The following is a 12,022-nucleotide window of genomic DNA, read 5'->3' on the forward strand; positions in this document are numbered from 1 at the left end:
GGATACAGACTTTCCAGGTGATGAGAGTTGCTTGTTGTTTGATTAAACAGTAGGATTCAGTTGGAGTCAAGGGTGAAAATGAAATATTTCAAAATTTGTTTTCTAGTTTCTTACTAAGTCAAGTGATGTCTTACACACTGAAAAGGTGTTTGGGTGACGAAGGTACAGTTTGCTGCAATATCGCTAAAGGATATTAAGTTTTAAAATGTCACTGTACCATCCACAGGCTCCCATAGGTGGAAGGGTTGGGACCTTCGCTTTGGCATTTATGAAATCAGCCAGTGTAAAGCAATTACATGTATTAGCTGTCAGTTCTTGGAAAGAGAAAGGAGTGATAAAGGCAGCTCTATTTTCTGTTCCTCCTTGGGGTACAAAAACAACAGCAGACAGGCCCTGAGAGAACCATTTCTAATTTTTAAAACTATGGCTTTTGAAAGAATTTTCACTCTTCCTGCTTTCAAAAAGCATTTAGTGCAGCGTATGATAAAAACACCAATACAGTAAGACTAAAAATGCAGCAAAACACAAAAGGCAGATAGTAAAAAAGTGGAGGAAAATTATTTCTATATTATAAAAGAAGAATGCATAAAAAGCCTAAACCGTTAAGAGAAGTTACATAGTTAAACACAGATCTTCATTTCTAATCTCCATCAAAGTATAGCAGTATGATGAGTTGCAGATTTTTTTGTTGTTATTGTATAGATAATGTGGGCTTCCCAGGTGGCTCAGTGGTAAAGAATCTGCTTGTCAGTGCAGGAGACACAGAAGATGGTTTGATCTCTGGGTCAGGAAGATCCCCTGGAGGAGGAAACGGCAACCCACTCTAGTAATCTTGCCTGGGAAATCCCATGGACAGAGGAGCCTGGCAGGCTACAGTCCATGGGGTTGCAAAGAGCTGGCCACAACGGAGCACACACTCACTTAGTTAATGCACAGTATTACGTAACGTTCAGTGTACGGCACAGTGATTGACAATTTTTAAAGGCTTCACTCCATTTATAGTTTTGATGAAATACTGGCTTTATTGCCTGTTGTGCAGTGTATCCTTGTACCTTACCTATTTTACACAGACAGTTTGTGCCTCTTACTCCCCTAACCGTATGCTGCCCCTCCCCCTTTCCCTCTCCCCACTGGTAATCACTGGTTTATTCTCTATATCTGTGAATCTGTTTCTTTTTTGTTATGTTCACTAATTTGTTTTTTTTCTCTAGATTCCACATTTAAATAGTATCATATAGTATATTTTCTTCTCTCTTTCGCTAAGTATAATACCTTCCAGGTCCACCATTGGCTGTTGCAAATGGCAAAACGTCAATTGTTTTATATGGCGGAGTAGTATTTCATTGTATACATACGTACCCCATCTTCTTTACTCCCTCGTCTGTTGACGGACACTTAAGTTGCTTCCGTACCTTGACTCTTGTAAACAGTGCCTCTGTGAACATGAGGGTGTGTGTTTCTTTTCAAATTAATCTTTTCATTTTCTTCAGATATATATGCCCAGGGATGGAATTGCCAGGTCTTGTGGTAGTTCTGTTTTTAGTTTTTTGAGAAACCTCTATCTATCTTCCACTGTGGCTGCACCAATTTATATTCCCACCGGGGTTCTCATTTTTCCTGCGTTCTCGCCAACATTTGTTATTTGTGGTCTTTTTAATGATAGCCATTCTGCCAGGTGTAAGGTGATATCTCATTGTAGTTTTAATTTGCATTTCTCTGATGATTATCAGTGTTGAACATTTTTTCTTGTACATGATGGCCTGATGGTCTCCTTTGGAAAAATTTTTATTTGGGCCTTCTGCCCATTTTTTAATTGTGTTGTTTGTTTTTGATATTGAATTATATAAACTATTTATATATTTTGGACATTATCCCCTTATAAGTCATAATTTGCAAATATTCTCTTTTTTAATTAACAGTTTTAATTGTGATAAAATACTTGTACCATACAATTTATTATCTTAACCATTTTTAACTGTATAGTTCAATGATGTTAAATACATTGACACATTGTTGTATAAACAAGTCCCTACTCCCCCCTATTCCCAGCCCTGGTGACAACCATTCTGCTTCCTATCTCTTTGAATTTGACTACTCTAGGTACCTCAGAGAAGTGGGCTCATACAGTATTTGTCTTTTTGTGACAGCCTTATTCACTTTGCATGATGCAGTCAAGTTTCATCCATGTTGTAGCACATGTCAGAATATCCTTCCTTTTTAAGGCTAAATAATACTTCAGCATAGGTATGTGGCACACTCTTATCATTCAGCTGTCGATGCGCATTGGATTGCTTCCACTTTTTGGGTATTTTTAATAGTGCTGTTATGAACATGGGTGTACCAGTATCTCTTCAAGACCCTGCTTTCAATTCTTGCAGAGATTCTGTAAGTTGAAGTTAGCTTGGATTCTCCTTGAGGAATGCCTGTACCTGTTCAGGCTAAAACTTAGAGCTTCTGAGTCCTGTGGTACCTGTAGCCTGGATTATTTTGTGGTTTGGGCTTATCAACTGTCTGTTTCTATCAGAGCAGAACATGAATATGATTCCAGGAATGTATTTAGTTAGGACAATAATTTCTTAAGTCAGCTATGTCCAATACGGACCTCCAGATAATTGAATAAGATTTTCAAGCACATCTTTAGTAATGTTTTAGTAGACCAGTACTTGAATACCAAAACAAGAGTGTTCCTTGTGGCAGCCATTGGACAGTAGGTTAAATGGGCTATCCTCATAATGTGAAATAGGGCAAAACCATTATCATATAATATAGCAAGAACACATGGATCCCGTAGACACACAGTTGTTCACATCATTTAGCCACTAAGTTAAAAGCAGGCAACTACCATGCAAATCATTTAAATTGTGAAGCCCTTCCCACTCTGATTTAAATGGGCCTTTTTCTAAATCCCACTCTTTTTTAAAGTATTTATTTATTTGGCTGCATCGGGTCCTGGTTGTGGCACATGAGCTCTTCCATTGTGGCGTGCAGACTCCTCTCCAGTTGCAGCTTGCAGGCTCGGTAGCTGTGGCACGAGAGCTCAGTTGCTCCAAGGTATGTGGGATCTTAGTTCACTGACCAGGGATTGAACCCAAGTCGCCTGAACTGGAAGGCAGATTCTTCATCACTGGACAAGCAGAGAAGGCCCTCTAATTCCCCCTTTTATTATGAGAGTAAATTCTATATCCTACTCAGAATTCTTGCAAAAGAAAAAAAAAGTATTTTCTCATTCTTTGATTCTTCACTTTTGTTCCAAGTAAATCAAGTTTAGAGACATTAGATTGTTTTAATATAGTATCTTAAAACTATTTCCAAATGATCATATGATTTCAATTTAGTGTAATAGGTGTCTAAGAAAGGACCAGATAAAGTTATAGCTGTGAATAAAATTGGTTTCCTAGTTTGAGAAAATAAGACAATTGAAATGTTTCTTTCTTTTTCTCTTTTTTAAGAGTTTCTTTGAGAATATTTTAGAACTGTCATTCTCATGGATTTAAGCCTAAGGTCTTTGCATTGAAACTGGGTCTCTGTGACTATTTTGTTATTGTGTTTATTTAAAATTGGAGTTTGTGCTATTCCTACAAATGAGACGATGTTTATAAACGATGTTGTATCCACATTTAGAAGTAGAGACCAGTGACTGTCGGGTCTGATGTTCACCTTAATACAGGGCTGTTTCCTACATCAAAAATCTCCTACTGGCTCTATATCAGCCCCACTGTTCACAGGTAACTTTTGCATTTACTTTTATTTTTTGTACAAATTTATACAAATTTCATCTCTTTCCCAAAGTAGTCTGTGTATTTTTACGTGTTTTTTTTTTTTTTAGTCAGATTGAGGTAAGATTATCTAATGAATAAAAGCAGGTAGCAGAGATAATTTTTATGTTGTTGTAAAATTAATCCCCATATCATGCTGAAAAGATTGTCCTTGTTTCCACTTCTTTGGATGTACGTTAAATTTCTGTGCATTTAATCTAATTGTGCAAAAAATGATGTGATGTAAAATGTGTTTTTAAGATGGCCTATTTTCTTGAAATTTCAAGCTATATTGAGTACACAGCACTCTTCATTTAGAGAACTCAATTTCATGCAGTGGCAGCAGTAATGGAATTGGAAAAACAAAATCTTACCACATAATGGGGAGCAAAATATAAACAAGTGAGCAAATGCAATAGCAAAACATTTGAGGTACCAAATACCTCTTTATAGTTGTAAAGAGACGCTCTGAGAGAGAGCTGTAAATGACTGCGCCAGCAGCGTGGAGAGAGGAAGAGGCCTGAGGGACTTTCCCCTTTCTGTTCACGTGTGGCTGCACTGGGTCCTCTCTCTAGTTGTGACAAATGGGGCCGACTCTTGGCTGTGGTGCCAGGGCTTCTCATTGTGGTGGCCTCTCTTACTGCAGAGCGTGGGCTCAGCAGTTGTGGTGCGCAGGCTTAGCTGGGGAGCCGTGTTTATGATGGAGGTGGTTGAATCGCTCAGCCATAAGAGTCTCTGAATTGGAACTAGAGTGAAGAAGGATGAAGTCAGTGCGACTGGGATGTTAACTTGGCTGAAAACAGCTTCAGGTGGTTCTCTTGAGTCAGGAGCCTGAAAGTAATCCAGTTCCCGCCATCTCATGGCATGGACTTAAACAGAGTGGAGAGGATATGTCTGTCAGAAAGGAGTTCATCTCTTGGAGGTCTATTTTAAGAACATCTTTGCCTCTTCAGGGCCTCCCTTGTGGCTACGCTGGTAAGGAATCCGCCTGCAATGCCGGAGACCTGGGTTCGATCCCTCGGTTGGAAAGATCCCCTGGAGGAGGGAAAGGCTACTAATTCCAGTATGCTGGCCTAGAGAATTCCGTGGACAGTCCATGGGGTCACAAAGAGTTGGACACAACTGAGTGACTTTCATTTCACCTCATTAGCCTCTTCAAGTTGTCTTTTGAGGAACTCTGTTCATAATCTAGGATCATTTTGGCTTTATCTCTTATTCCAGTCACTGCTGTGGTGACCAGTTCAGTACAGATTTCCCCAGTTTCATGGATACAGAGTGCTGTGCTCTTCACTGCGAGTCTTTTCCACTGCTGCATAATGGGGGCCGGTCCTTCAGGAATTGCTTGGCTCATATGCAGAGGCCTGTGTTTTGAAGAAAAAAACCTGAGTTTAAGTCCAAGGCTCGATTGTGTACCTAAATTATTTCCTTGTCACGAACATGAGAATGAGTCTGCACAAGGCATTATGAGAACTAACAAGACGAAATTTTGGTATGGTAGGCATTCCATAAGTGATAGCTCTGAAAACGATGGGGATTATTCAGGTAATAATGCCTCAAGAAAGAGTTAAAGAGATGCTTTTCCTATACAGGTGACCAAAAAAAGTGCTTTTTTTAGGTGTGTTGTTACACATTAACATTCTGATCTGTTTTTCAAGTAGAATCTGAGGTCTCTCTGTAAGCAGTCTTTACTCTGTGTGGGTGTTTTACTAACACATCTGATAATAGAAACACTTTGGCATGAGACCTTTTGTCTTCCTGTTCTACCCTGGGCAAGTCACCTCTGCCTTCCTGAAAATCTGCATCCTCTCTGGTTTTTCTCCTGATTTATTTACCATGCTGTGTGTAGAAATAACAACAAGAATGCAGTCTTATTTTCCTGAAAAGTAATTTTAAGAATTTGATTTTTTCTTGGTCTGTTTTAACCAAAATGATTATTGGTCTCCCAAGAAGCATTTTGTTCTCCCCATGACAGCAGCAGCAAAAGCTAATGTTCATAGAGGGCTTTATAATTTAAGAACTCTGTAGAGTTGCTCCCTACAACTCTGCACAGTGGAATTTAGTGTTAATTCCCAGTTTTACATATGATAAGCCTAGATCTCAGAAGTGACATGATGCCAGGCTCATAAAACCGGCACACTCAGGGGCCCATGGGCCATGCATTTCTACCCCCTACTGGGGCAAAGCCAAGGATGTCTGTTCTGCCTCCAGCACAGGGAAGCTGAAGGGATCAAGTGCTTAGGAGTGCACTTTTTAAACTGCGTGTCATCAAATATGTGTTGCATTATATTCCACAGACATCCAGATTTGCTGTCCGCTTCACCCCGTTTTACAACCTATATCTCGCCTTTTGTTCTTAGAAACTTTTCAAGAACTTAACAAAAGCAGTATCTAGTTTATTAGCCACTTGATCTTTCTGTGAATTTTCAGTGTTACCTTTCTCTAATCATCACTATCACATGTGCATCTGTGTGTCTGTCATTGATTTGACTGTCTTCGCTTGTCCTCTTCCCTTTTGGCTTTCCTTCTCTCTCATTCATTCGTGAAACACTTTTGCATAAAGATGGACACAGGGCACTTGCCTATCTGACTCTTTGACCTTCACAAAGGTCAATCAGACATGGATCTTGCCTTTAAGAAGCTTAAAGTTAGCAATTGGAATGGTGAGAGTGAAGTGAGCCTTTTTTTTCCCCCTCTGTGTACAAAATACATAGAAATTTTGTATTTTAAAAGATCTTAAATATATAACCAAGCTCAAAAGAAAAAAACAAAACAAAACACAGGTGTAAGAACAGAGAATTCACAGCCAGAGTAGTTCAGCTTGGAGTTAAAGCTAGCTACACATGGCCGTCAGACTTTTGGATGTAGAAAAACGCCTTAGGGATGGGTGTTAGAAGACAACAGGAACAGGACAGGAGAATGTACGGTCCAGCAAGGCTGGGCCTGAAATGGAGCCCTCAGGCTCTGAAAAGACTTCACTGTCGACAAGCAGGGGCAGTAAGCCCAGCCAGCCCGCCAGCCCGCCAGCCCAGGGACGTGGCAAGGAAGCTGAAAGAAGCAAGAGCCGCAATCCTGCATCACGTCAAGTGTGGAGTCCAAATTTAAACTACACGAGTCTTGCAAAAAGCAATTAAGCTGAAAATTTAGCATCTAAACTGGTCCGGATCAAGTGAAATGCTTGTACCCCTGATAGCTATAAATGCTAAAACTTCCTGTAGAGTCCCTTCCACAGGACAGTGCCCCTGGGATTCACCCAGAAAACAGTATATGCCTTAATAAAACATGCTGGACAGGCTTATGAGCATCCCCCCAAAATGAATTTAAAACATTTTAAACCAACTATAAACTAAACATGTTGAAAGTATTTAGATATAATAGATAAGGTATGATTTAGAGAAAGGAGATATAATCATAAAGTACAAAGTATCTCATGGAAAATAACAGAAATGTTTGAGGAAAAACTAAAGTGTTTCTAGGCACCTAGCCTGCCATTTCCGAAGGAGGAAATGGCAGTGTGCTCTAATATTCTTGCCTGGGAAATCCCTGGGACTGAGCAGCCTGGCAGGCTCCAGTCCGTGGGGTCACAAAGACTCAGACACAGTTCAGCAAGCAAGCCCAAGACAGGAAAAACATTGAAATCAAAATGTCGTAGACATTAAACAGATTACACAAAAAAATTAAAAAAATATTAGAAAACAGATGAGAAAGCCACCTAGAATGCCGTGTGGGTGTGCGTGCTGAATCGCTTCAGTTATGTCGAGTCCTTGTGACCCTATGGTCCATAGCCCGCCAGGCCCCTCTGCCCATGGGGTTCTCCAGGTAAGAATATATATGTGAGTGGGTTGCCATGCCCTCCTCCAGGGGATCTTCCCGACCCCAGAGTCAAACCCACATCTCTTTTGTGTCCTGCATTGGCAGGCGGGTTCTTTACCACTAAGCCACCTGGGACGCAGTACAAAGAGATGAGAAGATAGAAAATATGAAACGGTGGTTAATGCAGAAGATTCAGTGAGAAGGTCTAACCCACGAGTAGGAGTTCGAAAAGGAAAAACGGGGGGATGGAGTGATATTTGAAGAAACAATGTCTAAGAACATTTCAGAACTGAAGAAATAACTGCGTCATCCAATCAAATAAGGACACTGAATCCTGAGCAACAGGAGTAAAAATAAGTGTATACTTCAGTTCCTCATATTGAAACTGCAGGCATCAAAATAAACAGCAAGTTTTTATTAAGCTCCCAAGAGAAAGTACTAGTTCTCTCCCTATAAGGGAAAGACAATTAGACCAACAAGAAACTTCCCAGAAGTGGTGGAGAAGATCCAGGTGTAGTGGAATACTATCCTCAAAGTACCGAAGGAGGCTACCACACTAGAAATCTATAATGTGAAACTACCATTCCAGAATGCAGGTGAAATAACAAACACTCTCAGGCATAGCAAGACTGAGAGATTTCAACATTCAGTGATTGACTGCTGCAGAATTTAATTATATATGTGTATATATATATTCCTCAGTAAGAAATTGAACCAACCCAGTAGTAAGGAGAGAAGTGCAGTTAACAGCAGTGATCAAGGAAATAACATTCGTAACTCTAAACAGACATGAGGTGTGGATGTGAGAGAGAGAGAGAGAGACTTCGGCAGGAATTTGAAAACTAGTGGAAGTTTAGATACTGAAGAGTGATACCGTGAAAATGGGACGCAGTAGGCCAAAGATAAAGTACTCTACATTTTTTCTGTTCCTCATGGAAAAGCTGTTGATTAACTTTAGATTTTTAAATATGCACGTTCATAACTTAATTATTTTAAGAGTAAAAATAGAATGTGAACCTTCCAAATCCAGTAGATGAGCAAATAAATTTTTTTTAAGCTGGACCCATTTAATAAAAGGAAACGAAGTAGAAAGACGGAAAGGAGGAGAGGAAGTTAAAATGGTAGGAAAAAATTCCAAATAAATCAATAATCATGATAAATGAAAACAGATTAAACCAGGCTATTATAAAACAGAGACTTTTTAAATTCAGCTTTTTGCTGTTTGTAAGCAACTTGTGTGAAATATAATTATGTGGGGACTTTGTAAACAAGGGATTTTTTTAAAGGGCATTCCAGGCAAATTCTTTTTTTTTTTTTTTCCTTTTGACTGCACCATGTGGCTTGTGGAATCCTAGTTCCCTGACCAGGGATGGAGCCTGGGTCCTCGCAGTGAGAGCACAGAGTCCTTACCACTGGACCACTAGAGACGTCCCCAGGCAAATTCTAAAGAGAGAGCAAAAGAAAGAGCCAGAGGGAATACGGAAGAAACAATATTAATATCAGACAAAAATTATAAGGCAAAAAAATTATGAATAAAGATTGGTGATAGAAGGAGGAAAAAAGCTTAAAGTATTTAAAGATATGAAAAGACAAATCACAAAAGAAGAAACTCAGATGGTCAAAAAACATTTGAAAAATGTTCAGCCTGCTGGTGATCATGACCCTGCAAATAAAGGCAATAGTGGGCCTAACCTTTCAGCCCTCATCAAGTAGCAGAAACAATTCAAACGGGTTAATGACGAGTGTTGGCCGGACTTGGAACAAAAGGACATCTCATCTCCTCCTGGTTGGAATGAAAGCAGCAGCTGTGCACACATCCATGACTCAGCAGTTCTATTTTCATCCTATATCCTAGAGAAACACCCAAGGGTGTCCCTGGGGCCTCATCCGTAATAGCCATAAAGCGGAAACAACCCCGGTGTCCATCCGGAGTGGAAGGGATTAGCAAACTGTGGTGTGTTCAGACAAATGAAAGGCGCTGCAGAGAAAATGACTTCACTTGGAGTTACCTGTATTAAAACAGATACAGCGCAGAATCACAACATTGAATAAAAATAAGTTGCAGAAGGAGGTGCATACCTAATTTTAACTTTACATAAAACAAAGTAGTACTGGGTGCTGTTTTTATGAATACATACATGTGCGTAAAGTGTACATATCTGAGAGGAAATGGGAATCTCCCAAGGTGGGTGGTTCCTTTCGTGAGTGAGGAAGATGAATGGGACAAGGAGGGAGGCAGAGCAGGACTTAACTAGGCCGAGTTCCCTTTTTAAAGATCTGAAGCAAGTATGGCAAAGATATTAGCATATATTTGCATTCTTAATCCTTCATGGTGGATCCGTAGTCTCCCGCTGTTTTTCTCTGTGTGTTTGGGTTTGGATGTGTGTGCAAGTGTTTTGAAAATATTTCCTTAATTAGAAATAGCTCCCCAAAAGACAAATACCAAGTGATACCACTTATATACAGAATCTAAAATATGACCCAAGTGAACCTATCTATGAAACAAAAACAGACTCACAGATACAGAGAATACACTTGTAGTTGCCAAGGCGGGTGGGTGGGGAAGGATTGGAAGTTTGGGATTAGCAGACGCAAAGCATGATATATAGAATGGATAAACCACAAGGTCCTACTGTAGCACAGGGAACTATATTCGATATCCCACAATGAACCATAATGGAAAACAATATGAAAAAGAATGTGTGTGTGTGTATATATATGTATAACTGAATCACTTTGCTGCAGAACAGAAATTAGCACAGCATTGTAAATCAACTATACTTCAATTAAAAGGATTTCCCTGGCAGTCCAGTGGTTAAGACTCTGTGTTCCCAATGCAGGGGTCACAGGTTTGATCCCTGGTAGGGAAAATAAGATCCAACATGCTGCATTTTTTATTAAAATTTTAATTAAATTCAAAATTTCGTAAATTAAAAAAAATTTGTTTTAATTTTTAATGGTTAAAAATATCTCCTGGCTTATTACGGGGAAAGAAAAACATACAGCAATAATACCAAGAAAATGATGAGTTTTTTACAAATGGCTTTTAGAGAGAATTTTGCCATTGGAATCCAAGAGTGCACCCTGGAAGAGGGATCCCAGAGTGGCTTTGCCACAGACACTCACCTGCGTTCAGTCACTCATAGAAGTGGATCAGCCATCATCAACTCCTCTGTGTCTATGGCCTGAGTCAACAGGCCTGTTTCTCACTGTTGCTGCTAAGTCGCTTCAGTCGTGTCCGACTCTGTGCGACCCCATAGACGCCAGCCCACCAGGCTCCCCTGTCCCTGGGATTCTCCAGGCAAGAACACTGGAGTGGGTTGCTATTTCCTTCTCTAATGCATGAAAGTGAAAAGTGAAAGTGAAGTCGCCCAGTCGTGCCCGACTCTTGGCGACCCCATGGACTGCAGCCTACCAAGCTCCTCCATCCATGGAATTTCCCAGGCACTCTTTTTCACTCATTTCTTTCTGGTCATCATAACTTGGTACTTGCCCAGGGCCTCCCAGAGGATTTATCACTTTGAGGGAAAACATCTGAGCAATTAAATGATGCCTGCATGCCTTCTCATGGAAAGAGATAATCATGACTTCTGTTGTAATATCTTGTGGATTTTTATGGAAACACTGGATTTGGGCATAGAGAGTGGCTCTGTTGGTTGGTTGAATGGACATGTGTATGTTTCATACAGATTCCCAAATCATCTTCTTCTGGACCAGAGAGATTCCATTTGAGGAATCTTTTTAAATGTTGTCTGATTTCCCTTCATTTTTCAAAATTCAGTTTCTCTTTTTTTAAGTCTTTATTGAATTTGTTACAGTATTGCTTCAATTTTATGTTTTGGTTTTTTGGCCACAAGGCATGTGGGATCTTAGCTTTCCAACCAAGGGTTGTACCCACATCCACTGCCTTGGAATGTGAAGTCTTAACCACTGAACTTTCAGGGAAGTGCCTGGTTTGTCTTCTTAAATGTGTTGCTGCAAAGCGTTAGCAGGCACATTTCACGACCTCTATGAGAGGGTAATGGAGGTCCATGTGGAAATGAGACTGGTCATCCTTGTCATGTTTCCATAGCATCCAACACAGCTCTTCCAAACAGTAAGGGCTTGGAATCTCTGGGCTTCACCCCACGTCACAGCAGCGTCTCCACTCCGTGGACGATCTCAGGATCACACACAGCACCATCACACATTATCACCCTTGATGTAAAGTGGAGTCATGGCACACTTTGAAAAAGGTTGGTTTCGGTGCTTCTGACATTCTCCCAGGGGACGAATAAACAGCCTGGCTAGGTTGGTTGAGAGGCAGTTTACCAGCCACCATGCGAGGCAGCTGACTTCTCTTGCAAATACACGCCTGCTCTGCATTGAAGCCAAAGGCATAACTCAGACTCAGATTTCTCTGTGGGCTCCCTGGGGCTGCTGGTCTGGGTCTGGTCCTGGACCTCCCAATCTCAGAC

General features: G+C 40.4%; 1 protein-coding gene across 2 annotated transcripts in view; it reads left to right on the plus strand.

Annotated features, from left to right (window-relative positions):
• NR3C2 (nuclear receptor subfamily 3 group C member 2) overlaps window positions 1-12,022 on the plus strand; it is a 420,091-nt gene that overhangs the window by 362,097 nt on the left and 45,972 nt on the right. The gene's annotated exons all lie outside the window — the stretch shown is intronic.

Source organism: Capricornis sumatraensis, chromosome 17 (assembly GCF_032405125.1).
Source record: "Capricornis sumatraensis isolate serow.1 chromosome 17, serow.2, whole genome shotgun sequence".
In the NCBI taxonomy this organism is placed as follows: domain Eukaryota; kingdom Metazoa; phylum Chordata; class Mammalia; order Artiodactyla; family Bovidae; genus Capricornis; species Capricornis sumatraensis.